The sequence below is a fragment of the Plecotus auritus genome, assembly GCF_963455305.1.
Source record: "Plecotus auritus genome assembly, chromosome: 8".
Taxonomy (NCBI): Eukaryota; Metazoa; Chordata; class Mammalia; order Chiroptera; family Vespertilionidae; genus Plecotus; species Plecotus auritus.
Window position 1 is genome coordinate 12,059,776 of NC_137782.1, and position 17,545 is coordinate 12,077,320.

Genomic DNA, 17,545 nt, shown 5'->3' on the forward strand with positions numbered 1-17,545 from the left:
CCCTTTTTAGACTTCCCTTTGCCCCTATTCTCTATACCAGGGGTGGGCAAACTTTTTGACTCGAGGGCCACAATGGGTTCTTAAACTGGACCAGAGGGCCGGAACAAAAGCATGGATGGAGTGTTTGTGTGAACTAATATAAATTCAAAGTAAACATCATTACATAAAAGGGTACGGTCTTTTTTTTTTTATTTCAATAGTTTTATTCATTTCAAACATTTTAACAAGAAGAATGTAAACACTAATTATTATAATTTGAAACTTCAAAAAATGGAGAAATCATAGCACAATAACATACCTTATATTGAAGATGGCAAAGGCAAAATAAAATTGCCTAACAAAGGAAAGGTACAAAAGCCTTTCAAATTAAACTTAAATATAATAAAATAATTTAAAACAAATAGAAAAGAACAAAATGTGTAAACAGTAAATTAAACATTTTCTTTAGTGCAACTTCCAAATTATGCCCGGGACGTAGATGTAGATGGCAATGTAGACTGGGTTGAAAGGTTTTTGGTCTTTAAAACATCAACTTCAGTGGGAACAGTGTTGTTGGTCTCCTTTTTAGCTAATGCTCTGATACTGTGCTCTCCAGGGGCATGTCTCCCTACATCACCAGGATAACGTGTCTACGCATTCCCAGGGTGATGTCGGGGGACGCGTCCGCGGCATTACAAGGAGCCTCTGGAAGATTGAGAGGTTGTTCCTTCTACTGAATGGGCGGATATAAATCCGCCCACTCAGAAGAAGGAGCTGCGGCCTTGTTTCCCGACGTTGCCATGTTAACACTGCTGCTGGTGAAGGAGCGGAGGGGAGAGCAAGAGAACCCTCCGCTCTTTCTGCTCCGCGGGCCGGATAGAACAGCCAAACGGGCCGGATTTGGCCCGCGGGCCATAGTTTGCCCACGGCTGCTCTATACCCTCCCCATCCTTCACGACTCTGCTTGCTGTCTGCTGCCTCCAGGAACCCTCCCTGATTCCATCCTGAGCTTACTGCGTGTAAGCTCACCTTCCTATACTTCATCTTGATGACCTTGTTATCTTTCCAAGATAGAGGGAGATTTTAGGTAGTGAGTGGAGGTTCTTTCCCAGGTACACTGGCCAAGTCATGCTTCCCCCAGCTATGAAAATAAAGTTCTTGTTGAGCCCTTCCTGGATTTATCTCAGACACCCCCACCCAATAACCACAATGCGATATGATTGCATAAATCCCACCATTTCCCTGCAATGGACATAGAAATTCAGGAGTATTTGCCCTGAAGGTGATTTATAAGCCGATGTGGGAGAACCAATGAACTCTCAGAGGGCTAAGGACACCTTCTAGAGCCCTGGGTCCCTAAAGGAGAAATCGCAGGAGTCCATTCAACTCGGTTCTGTCCAGCAACTTTAAATCAGAGGCTTCCTATAAGCTAGGCACTGGGGTGGGAGGTGGGAGGAGAGGAGGGACAGCAGGGTCCAGAGAAGAATGATACATGATGGTACCTGCCCTCCAGAGGTGATAAACTGGTGGGGAAGGTGGCCACAAGTAAGAGGAAAGAAGACACATGAGATACAATATGCTGAGAGATATGGGGTATCTGAGCAGACTTCTTGCAGGAGGTGGTATCTGAGGTGGGGAATCTTGGAGGCGGGCGGGCCAGACAAGAAAGTTCTTGTATGTCACACGGATGCATATAGTGCTTCCACGGGGCTTAGATAGGTGTGATGGCGTCTCTCAGGACAGTCCTGATGCCTCCTCCTGAGGGGAAGCTGGGTGTCATGCCATGGAATTCCCAGAAAAGAGCTCAAACTGGGTTTTCCCAAGCCCCAAAGGTTGAGGGACACTGCTGGGGTGACATACCTACTCTGCCTGGAATAGCCACTTGGTGCCTGCTGTCCCAGGTAACTATTAGCAGTGTCCCCATTCACTCTCAGAAGTGTCCCGGTTGAGACAACAAAATGTATGGCTTCCTTGCCAGGGCTCCATGTTGGGAGGGAGTGGTCCAGCGCCAGGAAGGTGAGGGGCGGGAGCTGGAGGGGACAACTGTGGGGGCAGCCCTCTCCCAGGGGCTCCCCTTCGGCTGTAAGGTTGCCGTCCCCTGTGTCCCCTTTCCCTCCATCCATTACACCGTCCACACTGCCTGTGCATTACTTGTCATTGATGTCACTGTCGGATTAGTCATGGTTGTGATGCAGAGTAAACAGCGAAGTTCAAAAACCACAAGTAAGTTCATCTCTTTCCCAGGAGATCACCTTTTCCTTTTACCTGAGAGGGGGGTGGAAATGCCTTTTCTCTGAAAGAAGACCTGGCGTTACGTACTCCGGTCACATTGGACACCAGGTGGAGATAGAACATTCTGGGAAGCAGGTTTAGGTAGAGGAACGAGTGTGAGTAATAGGACTCAGGGCACCAGGAAATAGGTAAGGGGCAACCCACAGAGCCAGGCTCCTGTGGTCACGGAAGACAGACCCGGCCTGCCTCCCTGTTTGCTGCGTGGAGTCCCAGAGGCCATCACCTGCCTGACCTTGGTCCCTACAAGGACCGGCTGCCCTTTGGTTTACTCTCCCAGCACTTGCCCACAGGCGGCCTTGGCATCCTCACCCCACTTGGCCGCAGAACCAGGCCAGCCGACTGGGGATACCACCGAGGTAGTTCCATGGCACAGGCCTCCTCAACACCATCCCCCAAGGGGATGGGGGACAGAGAGCCATCTTCTTAAACCCAGGAGACACCCACCTGCCCTCAGCCTGCAGGGGAGGGTCCTGCTGCTGCTGAGATGCCTTCCCCACGGCCAGCAGACAGATGTCCTCATGCTTCTTTCTGTTCCTTGCATTACAGACCTAGACGCCTTCCTTTTTCCCAGAGCGAACTTAGTCAATATTATGTTAGTGAATATTCTGGGTCATTCCCCTGAGCCCACCCATATTCTGACTCAGAGTTAACCATCCATCCCAGCTTCACCAGCCAGGTGCAGAGGGAGGACCCTCAGCGGGCAGCCTGCCCTTTCCTACCCCCTCTCCCCCCCCGCTGCCAACTCCTCCATGTCCCCTGCAGAAGTCCGAGCAGGGGCCACTGGGGCAGGGGTCTGAGCAGCCATGCTCTCTCTCAGCTGCTCCAGGCCATTCCCGCTGACAACGCTCCCTCCAATTCTCCCAGCCCCTGGCACATTCACCGAGGCCAGAAGAAATAAGTGTGCGTGACTGAGCAGCGGGCCTGGGCCTGACCGGGAGATTAGGCTTTTGTTCCCTGGACAGGCTCTTCTCCCCCCACCGCCACCCCCCTCTGAGGCCCAGGCCCCAACTGTTGGCTTTGGCTCCTGGCTCAGCCACCCTCCTTCTCAGAGCTCTTTTAAGATTCCAGGCCAAGGTCACAGAAATTGGGACTTCTAAGGCCGTTACCCCCAAAGCAATGACTGAAGGAGGGAGGCCTCGGTTGCCTAAAAGACGCTCTTCCGCAGCAACACACAAAACACTTCCCTTCTCTCTGTCTTTCTGTCTCTGTCTTCTGTCTGTCTCTCTGGCCAGTACCCTGCTGGGCTTGGTGGGATGGGCTGGACCCCAGGTCACCTCTATAAACACTTCCTGGGTTTCCCCCAGGCACCTCCACGTGGGGCTTTGGGGCCCACGGACTTCGTTCAACATTGGCCTCCCTGCTGTCCCCATGGGCTGCTTGGCAATGACTCCACACACTTGTCCCCCTATTTCAGGGCATGCTGGCTTCGCAGCCCTTCCCAGCCAGAGCAGGGATAAATCCATCCTATTGGGTAGGGCTCAGGGCTGAGCAGGCCAGTGTATGCCAGACATGCCCCCTCAGAGATGTCTCAGGGCTGTGGACAATGGCCTGGTGACCAAATACAGGTCTCTCCCACCATGTCACTCCCACCTGAATTCTGCTGTTCGTTCTGTTCAGGAAATCCTCTGCTGAAGGTTCAGGGAGGCTTACAATCGGTTCTTTCCCTTACTGGGGAGAGCAGCAGGCAGGTACAGTCACTGTTTGATTCAGTAAATGGTTGTGGGCACCTACTCTATCTGGATTGGGGGGGGGGGGCGGTGTGGGCAGGAAGAGGCTGGTGTAGTCTGGCTTGCAGGCAGTGGGCTGAGCCTCTTTTTGACACCCTCTCTGGGTGAACCTGGCCCAGGCCTGTGCTCAGGGAGGACAAGTGAAGGCTGAGCCATTGCCCAGTAGCCAGGGCTCTCCTGGTTGCTGGGGTGCAGGCCCTTTCAGTGTCACTGGTGGGGGGCCCTGCTGGCCTCCCCACTTGCTTTCCCACGCTGTCTCTAGCATGTTGGCCTGACAGCGTTGTACTTCCAGTTGGGAGGTCTCCAGCCTCTCCTCCAAGCCCCCAGCATGGGGCCCGACACCCAGTGGGGCCCAGATTAGGATGGTTGATTTTTTTTTTAATTAATAGACTTTATTTTACAGAGCAGTTTTAGATATATAGGGAAAAAATGAGCATTAGGTACAAAGAATTCTTACATACCCCCATTCCTCTCTTCTCCCCCCGCCCCCAGTTTCCCCTGCTTACTAACATCTTGCATTAGTGTGGTACATTTGTTAGAGTGGAAGAACTAATATTGATAACACCATCGCCACTCGTTTACAGTAGGGTTTGCTCTTGGTGTTGTACAGTCTATGGGTTTTGACAAGTGTATAATGACATGTATCCACCATCACAGCATCATAAAGAGTACTTTTACGGCCCTACAGTTCCTCTGTGCGCACCTACTCATCCGTCCTCTCTTCCTCCTGGGAGCCACTAGTTTTGTCTTCTCCTGAATGTCATCCTATATAATAAGAGAGGAATATGCTAATTATCCGTTACACCCTGAGGCATAACGACCAGATCACGGATCTGCAGGAGGGTGGGGCAGCGAACTACAAGTGGATGGCAGAGAGCTACAGGAGGAGGCAGGGTAGCAAGCTATGAGGGGGGTCAAGGGGGAGCTATAGGAGGGCAGGGCAGCAGGCAGAGAGCTACAGGAGGGCGGCAGCGACCTACTGGCACACGGATTCGTGCGCAGGGCTGCTAGTAGTTACAGTTTGTAGCCTTTTCAGATTGGCTGCTTTCACTTGTAATATGCATTTAAGTTCCCTCCATATCCTCTCATGATTGATAGCTCATTTCCTTTTAGTGCTGAATAATATTCCATTATCTGGATGTACCACAGTTTACTTATCCATTCACCCACTGGGGATCGAGCCTGCAACCTGGGCATGTGCCCTGACCGGGAATCGAACCGTGACCTCCTGGTTCATAGGCCGACGCTCAACCACTGATCACACCTGCCAGGCTCTCTTGCTGTCGTGGTTCCTGCAAGAGAAGGGTTAGGCAGATTAACAACAACTAAAAGGTTTTATGAATTTGCATCAGCTCTGAAGGTCTACAAAGACTGCTGATGAGAAGAGGGCCTTTATTGAGAGGCCATGAGGGGCCAAGGCCATGTCTGCAGTGGGCTGTGACCTGTCCCCAGCCCAGGGCCTGCCCCTTTGGGATGTCCAGGGCCAAACCTGGCCTGCCACTCCTAGGCATTGTTTCCTTCTGGACATGAACTCCCACTTGTCCCCAACCATGCCATCCTCTGGCTGATTCCTTCTGGGTGGTGCTGGAGGCTAAACTTCATACTGAATTTGCAGGCCATGCAGGGACAGTTGGGAAAGGCCTCTGAGTCCGAGGGCTTGGCCCAAGCAGAGCTAGCATGCTCACTGGATGTCTCTGAGACAGTCACTCAGCTTCTCTGTGCCTCATCTCCCTGGAGGGAGTCCGCAGGCAGGAATCATACCTCCTCATGTCTGCGTCCCCAGCAGGTAGCAAAGACCCTGGGGTGCAGCAGGTGCCCGGCAAGTATGTGGGGACATACAGACGGTACCTGACTCACGATGGTTTGACTAGGGTTTTTTGACTTGACTGATGGTGTGAACGTGATGCATTCACTAGAAACCGTACTTCAGAGTTTGAATGTTGATCCTTTCTCGGGCTAGCAATTTGCAAGCCATGCTCCTCATCGTGCTGGGCACTGGCACAGCTCCCCGTCAGCCCACGATCACAGGGGTAAAGAGTTACACTCTGCAGTGTAGCATTAAATGCATTTTCAACTAATGATATTTTCAACTTACTATACATTTATCAGATGTAACTCTAAGTCCAGGAGCTGCTGTGCTTTTTTAAAGTCATAGAGCATCGCACTAATACTAGTTAATATTAACTAATATTACTGCTAATGCTAATATTAGTGTTGTGAGTCATACAGCTTTGATTCCAGAGGTGGGGGCACGGTGTTGCTGGGCACACATTTGCATACAGATTCCCAGTGCCTGCGTACCCTCAGGGCAGAGAGAAGGTGGGCGAGGATAGAGAGAAGGAGTGTTGGCCTGCACAGTCTGGGTGAGTGCTGTCTCTCCCCACCACACGGGCTGCGGCCAGAGTCCTGCAGTCCCTGGAGGTTGCTTCCTTCTCTCCTGGGGAGGGAGGGGGGAGCATGGGCAGCTATCTGCCCGCAGAGGCCTGGGCCTTGACAGACAGCATGGACTGGTCCCAGAGCCAGGGGCTGGGGAGACAGCGTCTAGATGATGCCCTTTGGCTCATTCCCAGTCTTTCCTGGAGATCCGAGAAAACAAGTTATTAGTCCAGACTGTTCCTTAATGATCTAATGAGAACAAGGCAGCCAGATTGTCGGGTTTGAGAGCCCCTGTCGGGGTCTGGGGAGGCACCCACAATCACTAGGGCTCTTTTGCTGGCTGAAGGGGTTAAGAACTCACACCTTACCTCTCTGGAGGGGAAGTTGGCCCAACACCTGGGAGGATGGGTGAGGATAGGGGACTAACTGTTAGCTTGGAAGGTTGCTAACTTGACATTCTCACCTCGATTCATAATTTTATTTTTGTTTAAGTTGGAAGGGCCCTTGGCGTCCACACCCTCTGTTTGCAGAGAAGCCTAAGTCTCAGAGAGGGGAAGAGGCTCACCCAGAGCTCCCGTCCGGCTTTTCCTGTCTCGAAAGCCTGGATCCCACCCCCACCCCACCCCACCCCCTTTTTTTTTACTTGTTACACTATTTTTTAAGGCTTAAAGAACATGCCAAGAAAAGAATCAGGACCCTGAAAAAAATAATCTATGCTATTCATTCGCTCTCACTCGGAGAAGCTGTTAGCTCTAATGACCTTCCCAAATTAATAAAATCTGTAAATGCTCGATTGTTTATTGCACACATTGCGTTACACCTCTAAAGAACTGGCGGGAATGCGTGCCCATCTGGAGAGCTTAGCTGCGGAGCTCCGCGGCCAGCACTGCTGTGTTCCCCTCCACCCCCGCAGCAGGAGAGCCGTGGTCAGAGTCCCTGAGAAAGGGCCGCCTCCAGCAGCCTTGAGCAGCCCACTGAGTGCTCAGCCTTGCGAGAGGGATTGTGGTAGACAAAAAATTTAGTGACAATCCCTGACCAGGGTCCTGCTAGGGATTTCTTGGGAGAGGGGTCACTTCCAGGCATGAGGACCTAAGCAAGTGTTTTGTTGAGGGCTATGACATTCAGAGAAAGCAGAAGAGGGAGGTTTCTAGAAGGCTTGGTAGAAGAGGGAGCTTGATGGAGGTCCACAAGAACGAGTAGGATTGCCCGGCCGGTGTGGCTAAGCGGTTGAACATCGACCTATGAACCAGGAGGTCGAAGTTCGATTCCCAGCCAGGGCACCTTCCCGGGTTGTGGGCTCAGTCCTCAGTGTGGGGCGTGCAGGAGGCAGCTGATCAGTGATTGTTTCTCATCATTGCTGTTTCTCTCCCTCTCCCTTCCTCTCTGTAATCAATAAAAATATTTTTTTTAAAAAAAGAACAAGGGTAGTATTAGATCAGGTGGTGGGGGGGCACTGCAAAGGGCTTATTGGGCAGGGAGCACAGAGTGAGCCAAGGGTAACAATGGGGTGCCATTGCAGCCCACGTGCCTGGGGAAGGAGGCAGGCAGAGGACATGGTGAATGGGACTGTTTGGGTATTGGGAGGCCCCATTCTGAGGGTGATGATGGAGGTGAGCACAAGAGAATTCTGTTTCTCAACCTTCGACTCCTCTGCCTGCAACTGTGCTGCACCAGCCCTGTGCTTGCCACCACGGTCTCCCTGGCCCAGAGCTCTCCTCTCCAGTGTGTCCTTGAGTCCTGGTGACAGTCTCCCTGTCAGAGCTGTGGACGGCACAGGCCAATTTGAGAACAGGGTTTGTTGGATATGGATGGAAGTCTTGTAGAGAAACGCTGTGTAGGTTGCACTGCTATTGCAGGGGCATTTTTAAAATTGTGAAATATGCACATAGCAAACAATTTAAGTCGTTAGCTATATTTAAGTGTACAGTTTAGTGGCATTAAGTACATTCACATTGTTGCACAATCCTCGCCACAATCCATCTCTAGAACTTTTTCATCTTCCCAGACTGACGCTCTGTACCCATCAAGCCCTAACTCCCCATTCCTCACCCCCTCCCCCAGCCCCTGGTAGCCTCTATTCTACTTTCTGGCTCTATGAATTTGACTGCTTAGGGACCTCATATAAGTGAGATCATAGAGTATTTGTCTTTTTGTGTCTGGGTTATTTCACGTCCCATAATGCCCTCCAGATTCATCAATGCTGTAGCATTTGTCAGAATTTCCTTCCTTTTTAAGGCTGAATAGCATTCCATTGTCGGTATATGGCACATTTTGTTTACCCATCCATCCGTTGATGGGCACTTGGGTTACATCCATCTCCTGCTGACTGTGAATGATGCTGCTATGAATGTGGGTGTGCAAATATCTGCTTAAGGCCCTTACAGGAGCATTTTGAGCTTTTCCAAAAAATGTGCTTTAGGCTTTCAAATTGTCAGGGCCGATCACTGGCCCTCGCTGCTATCACTCCACGAGAAGCAGGCTGCCAGCTGGCCGCTGCCCACGTGCGCAGGCTCGTCTGCCTTGAGCGGAGTCATTACCCTCCGCCAGGGACGCAGTGTGAAGGCCGGACTCTGGCCCGCGTGGCCTTCCCACACCCCGCTAAGGTGCTCAGTCTGTGCCTTGGCCAGTGTCAAGGCCTCCTCGCCTTCACATCTTGTCCTGAAACACATCAGTCATGTTGATTTTGTCCCTCACTAAGGTAACAAGTGTTTGGTTCTCTCTCTTGGTAAGTTCTTTCTCCCACCTTCTGAAATGTATTTGGCTGTAGTTATAACAGCCAAGGGAAATCGCTCATGCACTGTTCTCCCTCCTTGTTCTGTATCCCTCCATCCTCCTGGCCCACTCCCCGCAAAAGAAGGACTAAAGGACACCTTTTCTTGAAGCATCACTACCTCTGGGCATTAATTGCCTCTGCAGACCCCCAAGTCACTTAAAACACATTAAAGTGGTGACACACTCAGGCAGAAGGCAGGAGGATTCACAGTTGAGGTTGGCTTTGTCATTAACTCAAGTCTGTGGTGTCAGCTCCTCCCGCACTGAACGTCCTGCCTGGCCTTAGAGCTGACCCTCGCAATGCGTTCTCTGGCCTTTGTTGGTTTGTGTCAGCTCTTGAACATTATTTAAATGTAGTTTGGGACCCATGCATGCAATTACCATTGTGTTATTATTCAGAACCAGATTGTTAAGATTCAGGCAGCTGTACAAGGAGATGCCCTGTGCTGTGAGGTCCAATTTAGGAGGGCCTTCCGAGCTGGCAGCAGGGTTGCTAGGCAACTCCATGCTACAGCAGAGGAGGCCTCACTCCAGAGTGGGAAGAAGCCCAGTGCCTTCAGGGAATTGGAGGCAGTGGTCAATCTGAGACTGGCATGGCGCCGGGGAGGGGGAGGGAGGCGGCATGGATGGAGCCCACGGCCTGGGAGGGGTGGGATTCTGCGGGGAGCCAGGGGCACCCACCCAACTAGCACACGGTGTTCCTGGGAGGGGAGTGTGCTGCTGGGAGTGAGAATGCAGGGAAGGCGCAGAAGCCGGAGGTCAGCCAGGAAACTGCCAAAGGATGTTCAGAGCAGATGCTAATATACTTCTCCATCCATTTCTTCTCTTTGCAGGAAATGAGCAGGTTTGCAGAGAAACTACTGGCCTGAAATTTAAGACAAAGGCGTCGTTGCTTGTGAGTATGAATTTTGCTTTTTTAGGTCTGTGGTTTGACAGTATTCCTGAGGAGTGGGCGGGTTTCCCTGTTTGGGGAAGGGAGCGTGACCTGACGGAATTGGCTTTCGGCTCTTCTTCTGGAAGGTGCCTCTGGCTGGGTGGGGCTGGACCAGGACTGTAGGCTTTGAGTGGAAGGCGCATGGTTTGAACCCAGCTCTGCCCTCTAAGTGGAGAGCGTCCCACTGGCTCCTGAAAGAGCGTCCTCCCTTGTGGTCGCTGGCACAGGGAGAGCAGGACTCCTCTGGGGACGAGGAAGATGTGCATTTTTTCACCTTGAAACCACAAACAGTTTGCACAATTCTAGGTTTGGTGCTTGGCTGACTCTGTTCAGAATAGTAAATTCTCATAGAGGCCCTTTAACAGTGTGTTAAAGTAAGAGCAGTCCTATGACCCAAACCTTTCCTTAAGCTGAGAATAACTGGCACTGGCTGGAGCCTCTGAAATACAGGAGAGGCAGCAGCGGGGGCTCTGGGAAGGAGCTGCTGTCAGTCCAGTCTAGGGAGAGAAGACATCTGTACACGAGACCATCGACACACTGTGTGAATGGGCAGGCCGTCCCGCTCTGGCTGCCGTGGCACAGGCAGAAATGCTGGCGACAAAGAGCAGTTGGGAAGACTTCCTGGGGAAAGAGGGACTCGAACGGGCTGGTGGAGGAGGGAGAAGCCGGGCAGAGGCACCAGGTGGGAAGACCAATGGCCTTGGACGAGGCTGTCACAGACATGAGTCTGATGAGGAGCTGGTGAGGTTGGGCAGGGCCAGGTGGTAAAGGGCTTGGAATGGCTTCATAAATGGTCCATGTGCAAAGAGTCAGGCTGGAATCAAGTCTCCCTCATTTTTGCAAATAAAATTAAGTTTCTGCCAGTTTGTGACTCATGCCACAAATGGATTTTTCACCTTCCCCAAATTCAAGGTTGTATTTGCTATCACTATATACACTAGATAGATTATAGGAAATTCACATTGGGGATCCGCCCTATATTTCTCTCTCTCTTTCATACACACACACACACACACACACACACACACACACACACACACACAGCCCTCCCCAGACAGCTGCAGCCTAGGGCCTCCAGACACCGTGAGATCAATGATGGAGACACACTCTGAGCGCCAGATGGACAGTCACCAGGACAGGTTTCCCAGCGTCCACTTGCTTGTCCCCAGAGCTGCTTCTCCCACAGGGAGCTCTATGAGACTATGCCCAGAATGCGGGGCAGCTGGGCTGTATTTGTTCGCAGAGGTTAATTAATTACTTGTTCTAAGCAACCAGAGGAAGCTTCTAAATGTCAAGAACAACCACCAGTATTTACGTGGAGTCGCCAATTGCAGCACGTTCAACACTGCCTCACATGGGCCTCAGAGGCTCCATCAGGTATGCCATTGTGTAGGTGGGGAAACTGTGGCTCCAAGTGGTTAAAAGTCTGGTTCAAGTTCGCTCAGCTAGTAAGTGGTGGAGCTGACTTTCTGCGGCAGGTATCTAGATATCTGATTATGGGACAGGCCTTCTGGGTCTGCCCCGCCCTTTGCTCCTCATTCTGGGGAGGAAGAGTACTCGTGTGGTCCCACAGGGGTGTGGTTGGGGAACTCTGTGCTCTGGATGGTCCCCATTTTGCTGTACTGGCTTTCATGGACACATGGTGTCAGCCTGGTGGTCTTTGGCTGGGCAGGAAAATGATTATGGTTCTGCTCTTAAAGAAGGAGTCTCATGTGTGCTCCTGTCACCAGGGGCAACCCTCTGGGAAGACACAGGGGGGCTCCATTTGGAGCCATTGGTGACTGAGTTGGGTTGGGTTCTCCGGAAACAGAGCCTGAGACAAGGATTCAGGTGCACTGGCTGCATCTGGAGAGAGGTCTAGGGAACACTGGTCAGAGAGAGGAAAGCAGGGAAGGGAAGGAGTGGCTGAGCAGGGATGGGACAGCACAGGTTTCTCCTTGGCCTGATCCGTGTGATTTGTACTCCAGATGTCTGTATCGGAGGCAAGGGGCAGGTATCTAGCCATTAGCCATCGGGACCCAGAACGGTGCTACTGACGCAACCTCCAGGCATCATCTTGACCACGAGAAGGGGTCCGAGTACATCTCAGGTGAAAGTCGCTGGGGAGTGGGCGCCCAGCAGGTGGAGGGGATCTGAGCGGGGCATCTGTTGCATTTGCCACCATGTCTGTGAGCACCCTGGCTGTGAAGACAGCCAAGTGGGTTTTCACCTGACCCGGCAGTAATCTTCCTTCTAGTAAGTTTGCATTTTAACAAGTGTGGGTATTCAAATAGAGATCAGTGGTGTCAGAGTCCGTTTTCAATGAAACACGGTGTGCCTTTTAACTAATTTTATTCTTAATAAAGCCCCATGGCTCTAAATTCAAAAGTACAGAAAGTGTACTGTGCAAAGCCTTCCTCCCAGTGTTTCTGGGATTTTGTGTTACTTTCCAGTGATGGTTGATGCACCCCAACAAAGGTGTGGTTTGGTGATTCTGGTGCAGAATAGGTCCCCCAGCGTCAGCAGCAGCGCGGCTATTCCAAAGGGATGGAGCTGAACTGGGCCTTTTCTTTGGAGAGAGAGCAATTCCCTGAGTCAGCTCTCAGTGGAATGTTCAAAATCCACAAAAAACTTTACAAGCATTTCCAAACTCCTTAGAATCCCTATGTGAACAATTGATATCAGAATTGCCAATTATTATTTCCTCATTACCACAAGTCACATGCGGAGAGATTGAGATGCTGTAGTGCAGCCCTGGAAATTTCCAAACATTTAAAGTAATTTAAAACCTCACTGAATTCACTCTTCATCCAAATTACTGCGGTCCTGCCGCATCTATCACATCATGCCATCTGCGTATTGTTCGATGACTTACCGAAATGTGTGCTGTTCCCAAAGCGTATTTAGATCCGCAGTGTCAGACCGCGCGACTGTTCACTGTGGTTCCCTTTAATGAAGCGACTGGACTGTAATTAGGAGGTGCTTTCTCATCACAGGGGCGGGGCCGTGATGGACAGCCTCCTTTGTTGGCGAGCTCCCTGTCATAGGAGGTGTCGAGAGTCGAGAGAGTGGCTGGGTCATCTGTCAGCTGAGTCACGCAGGAAACTTACCCCACGTGACAGGCAGGCTTAGGAAGCTCTGAGAGTCTTGTCTGTGCAGCTCCTTGTTGTTATTGCCTTAATGGCCATTTGCCTCCCTTGAAATCCAGACGGGGCTCAGCCTGCGTGCTTACCTTCCAAATTTTGCTTCCACGGGTTTTGTCTAATGCCTAGAAATGTCCACATAGAACTGACTGTAGAACCACGTAGGCCTGCCATGTATGTTTTTCTCTTGCAAGCGAGCCCCTTGCTTCCAGTTCTTCTTCATGTTGATGCTCTGTCTCAGGTTGCAAGAAAATCCTCTAACTTTGGCTCGACCTGTTCAAGCCCAAGACAGATGTTGGTGGCACCCCCACAAGGCAATGAGAGAAAAAAAAAAATCTCATTTCCGCCCAAGAAATAGAATCATTATCTTGATTGAAATAATATCTTGCCTCAACCTGCAACCAGATAAAGCATCAAATTGGTGGCATTTTCTTATCGCCGCCCAGAGTGTGCAGGACACAGAGTAATGGCCTGTCAGCTGCCTCTGGTGGGGTGGGACTTATACGGCAGAGACCACAGCTCGCGGCCTGATTTGGATTACATGATGTCTGGTGCCGCGTAGCACGATTCCATTCATGACAAATATTATATTCAAAGGGGAAGTTAGTGGAGAACCTAAAACAGTGTAGGCAATAAAAGCAACTATTATTACGGTGATTGTTTTTAATTAGCATCTCACAGATGGGTGATTGCAGGAGTGATGAGAAGCGGTAGACGTTCATGTCCTTTCAGGCTATGAATGCCCTGGAACCTGGGCCCCTAGGCCTGAGCTTCCCAGGACTCTGTCAGAGTAAGGGCATGACTGGGCTTGAGAAGGCAGACAAGGTCCTGGTTTGGGGTGGAGAACAGGACAGCCAGAGGCCAGCAAACCAACATCTTTGGGAAGGAAACAGAAAGAGCAGAGGAGAGGGAGGCAGGGGTCTGGATTCCAGCCCAGGCCCTCCATTTCCACCATGCAGCTTTGGTTTTCGGGGCTCAGTCTCCTCATTGTTCAGAGAGGGTAAATGGGGGTGTCAGGAGAAGGAGGTGAGGTGTTGTTTATGCAAAGTCTAGGATGCTGGCTGTACCCTCAGTCCCCCCTGTCCACTGTGGGAGGAGGCTCTGCTTCATTCTGGGAATGTTTGAGTGCCTACTCTGTGACGGGCGCATTCTAACCATTTTGCACGTATTAATTCACTTAATCCTCACAACAATGCTACACATTACAAGCGTATATTACCCGCCTTTTATAAGTGAGAAGAAACAGAGGGGCTAAGTAAGTTGCTCTAGGTCACACAGCCCGTAAGTGGTGGAGCTGGGATTTGAAGCCAAACCGTCTGGTTGGAGCACTTGAAAACAAAACAGACTGCATCAAGGCTAAATGAAATAGTTACAGCACATTGGGCTTTCACCAGACCTTCAGCTGTAATCCGGTGAGAGGCAGAAACAATTCTAATAGCATCTTTGTAATGTTTCAGGAGGCATAGAGGTGGTTCCTGCGGTAGAGGAGGAGGGTGGAATAATATTCTAGCCAAGGTTCCTGACCTTGGGCACCTGGAGGCTCAGATCCTCCTTCCCATGGCATCCTCCAAAGCTCTGCCCCGCTGGATGCACACTGGAGAGCAGCAAGGTGTGCAGGGCTTGTCCCATTTACCCCCACCTGGCCCACCCCCAGCTTCCCGTAGAACCTTTCTGGGCCCTTGGGCTCTGCTGTCTGTCAAGCCTTCCCCAGAGACCGAAACCATCCCTCACACACCCCCATGCTCGCTTCACTCTCCTCTCTCCCAGGCACCACATAAGTGAGACGAAAGCCTGTGGCTTCAGAACCTTGTTCTCAAGCAGAGACCTGGTCCCTCAGTGAGCATGCCTCATTACCATGGTAATCACCAGCCGAATGGAGGGATTTTCTAATACATTTCCATCAGCAATGTGAACAGGTGTGCAGGGAAATAGACATGTATCAACAAGATAGGTGTCGGGAGATTAATAGTGGATTTAGGATTACTCAAGGAAGCAAAAGGAAAAAGAAAGAAGAAATACCTTTGCTTGCAGTCAAGGTCCTTCCAGCCTTACCTCTGACCACTTCCTGCCACACCCACACCTCCCTCCCACCTGGGCCTTGGAGCTTCTCACTCACAGTCCTTCTTGCCCATCCCTCCCCTTCTCTCCTTTCTACTGCTTAATCCTCTGTCAAATTCCAGCTCCTCCAGGAAGCCCTCTTTGGTCCGCTCAGCCCCCAGGCATCTGCCTTCCCTGGCCTTCTGCAGCCCCACCCTGGGCCTTGTGTCCCTGGCTCCCTGCTGAGCTGGAAGGCCCCCCAAGGAAGTGCATTCATTGACATAACAACCTGGGCCAGCAGACCCAGACCTGCTTACCCGCTCTTACCAGCTGAGTGCTCCAGTTCCTCACTGCCCACCCCCAATCCCTCATGGTCCTCCAGGACAGCGAGCCTCCAGTGAGCTCAGAAGCTCGCCGCCTTCCTTGGGGCCCCATTAGAAACACCACAGTGACACCTCTGGGTGACTGGAGAGTGCTGAGAGCCAGACTGTGCGGTTCCTTCCAGAGGTGAAGGCGGCGTGGGGGTCCAGGAAGGCATGCAAAGTGCTCTTGATGCCTAAGCCTCAGGGTCCCTGAGCCATCGGGCCCTGGGCCCCCTTCTGAATCAGTTCTGGCTCTGCAGATGGGAGACCGCACTCCGGGGACCAGGAGAGGCCTTCCCACCCAGCCGAGGCCACCCTGGGCTCCATGGGGTAGGGGGTCTAGTGCAGGTTGGGGCTAAGGAAGAGGCAGCCTCGCCTGCTGGGCCCTGACACACGGGCCATCACTTTGTCCGTGTTTCAGACACAGCAAGTCAGGGTTTCTCTGTCCCTGAAAGGCTTCCTCTTCACTTTGAAGTAGGACAATGCATCGGAGAGGTTTCCAGACTACTCTGCTTTCACCCGGATGAATAATAAAGAGCCCGAGTCTCTGGGCACTAATATTGAAGAATGTGTCCTGCCACGTGTCCCTCTAGCTGAATTGGTTCCTAAAGAGTCGATAACAAAAGGTTTAAACCAAAAAAAAGAAAGGCATTCCTGCACCCACTTTTCTCTCTTTTAATTCCCTTCTTGTAATGCTTCTCCGTTAACAGCGACTTTAGAAAAACACAGTAATAGGAAAAGCAGGAAAAGATGAAAGGAAGTTGGAGCAGGAAGCAGTGAGCCCAGGAGGAGGCTCCGGAGCAGCAGCCCTTCAGCCTTTGCTTTTGTTTTGAGCATGAATGGCTTCGCGGTGGGTCTCCTCCCTGAGCCTGGTAACGCCGCCTCACCGGGCCCGGCGCTGCCTCCCTCCACAGGTGTCTGCTCCACGCGGGGACCTGGCAGAAAGCACGCGGCCCATGCAAAGTGGATGATTTGAACAGAGTTGGATCCAAAGGCCGGTGCAGGGTATAAGGCAGCCACAGGATCCAGGGCAGGATCCCTAGCACTGAGTGTGGTGACACCCCTGGGGCTGAAGGGACACGGAGACGGGGTGCTGAAAGCAGAGATAGTGAGGGTGCCCTGGAGGGGGCCACCCTACCTGGGTTGTGACCTGAGGCACCCCTGAAGACAAGAAGCCCAGGCATAGACACCCGACCTCCACTCTCTCCCTCCCTCTCCTGGGGCCCCACTGCTGAGCTGACCGAAGGGAGGGTAGAGGGCAAGGAGCCCAAGGGGTCAGCCTCCAGGGCATAGGGTGGAGAGAGGGCTGGAGGGACAAGTGGAGACAATGGTACATGCCTCTTCCCCAAATGACAGATCAGGGGTGAAGGGGGAGGCCTAGTAGTCTCATCTGGGCAGACCTGATATTAGGGCCTATTTCAGGGTCTCCAAGTGGCCCCTCCCCAATCTACTTTCCAGGGATTACAGTTTTTACTAAAACAATGCTGTCCCGGTGGGTTCCCCTGGGAGAGGGGAGATGGGGCCACAGTGAATCCAAACGGAAATGCCACATCCAATCCCTCACCAGGAGGAGGTGAAGGTGGGGACTGGAGTAGCTCCAGAAAGGTGCCAAGGGAGTCCAGGCAGGGGCCTTGAAGGAGGGTGCGAGCTGTGGGGAAAGGACTTTGTAGCTGAGGAAAAACGTAGGTCTGGGCCAAGAGCACAGGGCCCTGAGTTCATCCACCGGAGGCTAGCCCTGGACTCTTGGCCTTGACCTACACTTTTCCTCACTTACCACGTCCTTTCCCTTCGCTTGCACCCTCCAGCTGCAGTACCCCCGTGGCTCTTGGAACTGCGGGCAGCTCTCAGCTCTGCACCCTCCTCCTTCAGGGCTTATGCCGATGAGAAACAGGGCCAGTGAAGTGACAGTGCATGGTGATCCAGCCCTTTCCATGGCCTGGTCTG

General features: G+C 51.9%; 1 protein-coding gene across 1 annotated transcript in view; it reads left to right on the plus strand.

Annotated features, from left to right (window-relative positions):
- Positions 1 to 17,545, plus strand: part of ZBTB7C (zinc finger and BTB domain containing 7C) — a 299,836-nt gene that overhangs the window by 155,464 nt on the left and 126,827 nt on the right. Inside the window, exon 3 of the mRNA XM_080685708.1 lies at positions 9,980 to 10,041. The gene's annotated coding sequence lies outside the window, so the exon portion shown is untranslated. The remainder of the gene's footprint in view (positions 1 to 9,979; positions 10,042 to 17,545) is intronic.